This window comes from Pristiophorus japonicus, unplaced genomic scaffold (assembly GCF_044704955.1).
Source record: "Pristiophorus japonicus isolate sPriJap1 unplaced genomic scaffold, sPriJap1.hap1 HAP1_SCAFFOLD_42, whole genome shotgun sequence".
Lineage (NCBI taxonomy): Eukaryota > Metazoa > Chordata > Chondrichthyes > Pristiophoridae > Pristiophorus > Pristiophorus japonicus.
The window spans coordinates 287,784-293,654 of record NW_027254090.1 but is presented as its reverse complement, the minus strand read 5'-3'; the positions used below and the strand labels follow the sequence as shown (position 1 = coordinate 293,654).

Genomic DNA, 5,871 nt, shown 5'->3' with positions numbered 1-5,871 from the left:
AGCTCCCGCTGGCCTTTATAGGCCTCTCGCCGACCCCGGACTCGCGCTGCTCCGAGCTCCCGCCTCCTCGACTGACTGCTCCGAGCTCCCGCTGGCCTTTATAGGCCTCTCGCCGACCCCGGACTCGCGCTGCTCCGAGCTCCCGCCTCCTCGCATTAAAAGCTGGTTTAAAGTTGAGATACAGGTTGTAGACACCTCGTCCTCTCCCTGGAATCTATGCCGGTTTGTGCACAGGGACCAATTCACTATCAGAGCTCTCACTTATACTTACTGACCCACATTGGGCGGGCGCTTTCGATATACTGGGCATCTCATTCACTTTTAAACCTGGATCAATACCGCACCATCAGTTATTCACCGCCTGCCCTGTGTAAACCGAGTGACAGTAACACTACAAGACCTGCACGATGTGTGCACAGGCTAGTTTGGCTGGCGCCAATCACAGCTCTTTCCTATGCTGATTTGCTGGCTCTGAAAAGAGCTGTTGTTGCATTTGGTGCTGAAGCTTCGAGCCCGGGCAGGGGGAGTCTCAGCGCGCTCCCTACTGAAGCGTCGGGCCACCTGGATGTATTTGAGCAGAGGAAACTTTACAAGGATACCCGCAAAGCCTCCCTGATAAAATGCAACATCCCCAATGACCCCTGGCATTACCTGGCCAAAGACCAACCTAAGTGGAGGAAGTGCATCCGGGATGGCGCTGATCACCTCCAGTCCATCGCCGAGAAATGCAGAAACCAAGCGCAGGCGTGCGGCAAAGCTGTCCCTTCATCCCTTACCCTCAATGACTATCTGCCCACATGTGACATGGACTGTGGTTCTCATATTGGATTGTACAGCCACCTAAGTACTCATTTTTAGAGTGGAAGCAAGTCTTCCTCAATCCCACTGGAATGCCGATGATGATGAATGCGGAGCTTCCTTTGAAAGTGTCTGGGAGTGTCCGCCCCGGGGCTGTGATTGGTCGCAGTTCGACTGCCAATCAAATTTGAACCAATCACCGAGAGTGAAAAGCAAGGGCGGGGATTACTGGGCCATGATTGACTGAAATGAAACTGACAGTTTGTCAATTTCAAACAGCCGGCCAATTTCAGAGTATCAACAAACAGATTAAATAAACTCTAATTTCCCGCCAGCAGTTTAAGAATCTCCTTCTTTATAACCTCGCTGCTGCTCCATTATCAGTCACCAATCCCATTCTCTTTAACATTACGGTTTGAATTCTGTCCCATTCCCTGATAGGTTGTACCGGGCGAGAATACTTCCCCGGTCACTGCAACCTGTAAACACAAATTCCCGCATCAATCCCGCCAGTGCCATTTCGTTTAACCGGTTCTCACACAGAAACCTCACAATATGACAGGATTACCTGTCAGGGGAAACTGTAATGTCTGGGTAAAGGAGACTCTGTATCCCCGCCCTCTCATTTTGATCGTGATCGAATTTCTGATCTCTCATATTAAAATATTGTTCTCAAAGATTTAATAATTCCCTTATTCCTACAGCGACAACAGTCATTTTCTTTGAGACATCCAGTGGTCTTGTAAGGGCTATATAAATTCGAGACTTTTTTCTCTTTCCATTAATGAAATAGCTGAATTAATATCCCAATCTAATTGTCCACACTCCCATCCCCAGGTCGCTGCTCTCTCCGTGTGAGGCGTTGGGTGTCTCTCAGAAGAGCCTTTGTGTTATGTCCGGGGGAAAGGGTCGAGTTGTTCAGCCGTCGAATCCATAGAGAGTGCGGCCCTGCCGTTTCAGAGCGCACTCCACATCCATGGCAGTGACCGCCTGTGCTTCACATGTTCGATGTAGGTGACTGCGTTCCTGATCACATTCTCCAGGAAAATCTTCAGCACCCCGCGCATCTCCTGGTAGACCAGGCCCGAGAACCGCTTGACACTGCCACGGCGAGCCAGGTGGCGGATGGCAGGTTTGGTGATGCCCCGGATGTCATCACGGAGCACTTTACGGTGCCACTTGACTCTGCTTTTGCCCATTCCATTGTCTCATTTACCTCGGCCAGACATGAATGAGAAACGAACTGCTCCTAGCTCCTTTTTATTGAGCTAGCCCCGACCTGACTGAGAAAGTCCAGATTGAAAGAGGCGGGAAGTGGAGGAGACAGAATGAGAGATTCAACAGAGAGTGCGGCAGGGGATGCAACAGAATCAAAATTGAGACAGAGAGCAGAGCGCTGATCTTCCAGCTCCAGCTCCAGCTTTCTGCAACCGCCAATTTCAAATTGTTTTATCAACAATAGAAGCGATGCTCAGCGCTCCCCGCAAATCCTTACAGACTCAGAATTCATATTGTTATGTATGCAATAAAGATTCAAACTGAGGAATGTTTAACTAAGCAAGGTACACACTTGGCTCTGCTTTATTTGGTCCCAAAGTGCGTGGCACACAAAATGGCTGGCCTTTGCGTGCGTACTGCTCAGTGGCCTCCAACAATCACACCATCTGGTGGCTACAAACAGAATGTACAGACATGAAAATACACCCCCGTGCAATCGTATCACAGTATTTCACAGGCTGAGACAGTCCGGTGCTTTGCTCTTCCGGGCTGACCCTCTTATTTCGATTCCAGCCTTGGGTGAACGCGCGGAGTCTGTTCTGGCTGGTGTCTGGATGCCTGACTTGTTGGGGGTGGCCGTGGCCATGTCAGGAATTGCAGTTCCATTTTTATTGAACAGGTCCATGATGGAAATTCCGGGTTCTCTGAAGGCTGCTGTTAGGGTGGTTGGTCATCGACGGTTTCTTCGTCCGACTGTTCTGGCTCATCTCTGTGCCTCAGCTTTGTCTGATCCATGTGTTTCCTGCAAGTTTTCCTATCCTTGAGCTTAATAATGAATACTCTGTTGCCCTTCTTGGCATGACCGTACCAGCAGTACATTTGAGACCCTGAACATAGGTCAACACATATGCAGATCATTAATATAACTCTCACGTGGCACAGTTGCGCGATCGTGGTACCGCTGTTGACTTTTTCTTCTGCATTCAGCACGATTATTTAAATATGGTGTACCAGAGAGAGCTTGGTCTTAAGACCTCTTTTCATCATGATTTCAGCAGCCGAGACCCCTATGAGTGTGTGGGGTCTTGTCCTGTAACACAGCAGTATGCAGGACAAACGGGTCTTTAGTGACCCTTGAGTTACTCTCCTCATGCTTTGCTTGATAATTTGTACTGCACGTTCAGCTTGCCCTTTGGACGCTAGCTTGAACGGTGCTGACCTTACATGGTTTATGCCACTAAGTTTCACAAACTCCTGAAACTCTTGACTGGTGAATCACAACCCATTGTCGCTCACCACTATGTTAGTAAAACCATGTGTGGCGAATATGGCATTGAGATTCTCTATAGTTGCCGTGGAGGTACTGGATGACATGATTATGCTTTCTATTCACTTCGAAAAAGCGGTCATGATTATGCATTCTATTTGAATTAGCGTCTACCACCACTAAAAGCACCTTGCCCAGAAAGGGACCTGCAAAATCTACATGGAAATTGGATCAAGGTTTGGATGGCCATGAAAACCGACTGAGTGGCGATTCCGCTGGTGCTTTGCTGCGCTGCAGACAAGTGTTGCACTGATGCTCGCATGCTTCCAGCTCAGAATCAATTCCTGGCCACCAAATGTGGTACCTGGTGAGGGCCTTCATCATCACTATACCAGGATGTATGCTGTGTAACTCATGCACGAACTTCTCTCTCCCTTTCTTGGGCATTACAACGCGATTGCCCCATAATATGCAATCTGCTTGAATAGATCGTTCGTTCTTGCGACGAATGTATTGTTTGGCATCCTCGCACATTTGCTTAAGTACGGCAGACCAATCCCCTTTGAGGATGCAAACCTTTACTACCGATACAATTGGGTGCTGGCTGGTTCACGTCTTAACTTGTTGCGCCATGACAGGGGTTCCTTCACTCTCAAAAGCATTCATGATTAACATTAGATTAGCCGGTTGTGGCGATTCAACCTCCGGTGTGGGCAACGGCAACCAGCTCAAAGCATCAGCACAATTATCTACGCCAGGTCTGCAGCGAATGACATAATCATAGGCAGATAATGTCAGCGCCCACCTTTGGTTGAGGGATGAAGCAATGGTATTGATAAATTTGCTCTCAGAAAACAATGAAATGAGCGGCTTGTGATCAGTCTCTAATTTGAACTTCAGACCGAACAGGTATTGATGCATCATTTTAACACCATACACACATGGTAAAACTTATTTTTCTAACATGCTGAAGGATCTTTCCGCTTTCGACAATCTTTTGGATAGGTGACAGATTGAAGTTTCCCTGGTTCATTGGCTTGTTGGAGTATGCAATAACTTCCATATGACGATGCATAACAGGCCAAAACTAAACGTTTACATGGATCATAATGTACCAGCAGCTTGTTCGAGCAAAGCAGGTTGGTGGCTTTCCCGAAAGCGCGGTCTTGTGATGCGCCCCACACCAGGTTGTCCCCTTTTCTCAATTGAATGTGCAGTGATTCTAGTAAGCTGCTCAATTTAGGTAGGAAGTTACCAAAGTAGTTGAGTAGGCCCAGGAACGAACGCAGCTCCATCACATTCCACAGCTTGGCTGCATTCTTAATGGCCTTGGTTTTCATGTCAGTCGGTCTGATGCCATTAGCGCCGATTTTCCTCCCCAGGAATACGACCTCCGGTGCGATGAAGACTCACTTCGAGCGTTTCAGGCTGAGTCCCATCCTATCCAAAGGCAGTGGAATCTTTTCCAGGTTGTTCAGATGTTTCTTGGAGGCACAACTGGTGATCAGGTTGTCATCGTGGAACACGCCTGTTCTCAGAATGGATTTCAGTAGACATTCCATATTCCGCTGGAATATTGCTGCAGCCGAGCAAATTCCGAAAGGGCATCTGTGGTAAATAAACAGTCCTTTATGTGTGCTAATGCACGTAAGTCTCTTCGATGTCTCGACCAACTCCTATGTCATCTTGGCCGATGTCAAGTCCAGTTTTGTCAACGACTTCCCTCCTGCTAGCGTCACAAAGAAGTCATCAGCCTTCGGTACCGGGTACTGATCTTGTTTCAAAACCCTGTTTATCGGAGCCTTGTAGTATCCATAGATTCTGACTGTGCCATCACTTTTCAGAACAGGAACAATGGAGCTGACCCATTCATTAAATTCGACCGGTGATATGATTCCTTCACCCTGCAGTCTGTCCAGTTCAATTTTGACCTTCTCCCTCATCATATACGGCGCTACCCGAGCTTTACGATGGACTGTCTTGCAGCTGAGTCCAGATGGATCTGCACTTTGTCTCCCGTGAAGTTATGATACCCGGTTCGAACAGCGAGGGGAACTTGCTCAATTCTTGGGCACATGTATCTTCCTCCGATGACAAAGACTTTATGTCGTTCCAGTCAAGTCTGATTTTCTCCAACCAGCTCCTGCCGAGCAACCCACAGCGGTAACTCGTGAACTGCACCATTATATGACACTTTAATTTGTGCTCTGCCAATCACCTTTATCAGTTCTTTGGTGTACGTGCGCTGCTTGCCATTACCAGGCTCAGCCTGAGCCTCTCAATCTGAGTATCACACAGCTTATTAAATGCCCTCTAGTTCATGATCGATTGACTCGCCCCCGTGTCTATTTCCACCGATACCAGTATCCCATTAAAATTTACGTAAGTCAAAATAGGCTTACCCTTGGTTATGAAGGAGTATAATCCATGGACTTCCTCCTGCGTCATCTCGGATTGCGTATCCCGATCCACACTAGTCTGATTCTCATCCTCCACTTGATGTGTCGCAGCTCGCTTGCTCATCTGCGAACACTTGCGCTGGAGATGCCTCAATCTCAAACAATCTTTTGCAAATATATTGCTTAAAT

General features: G+C 47.8%; 1 pseudogene; it reads right to left on the bottom strand.

Annotated features, from left to right (window-relative positions):
• Window positions 1-1,716: 1,716 nt before the first annotated feature.
• Window positions 1,717-2,027, bottom strand: LOC139250744 (histone H4-like; annotated as a pseudogene).
• Window positions 2,028-5,871: the final 3,844 nt, after the last annotated feature.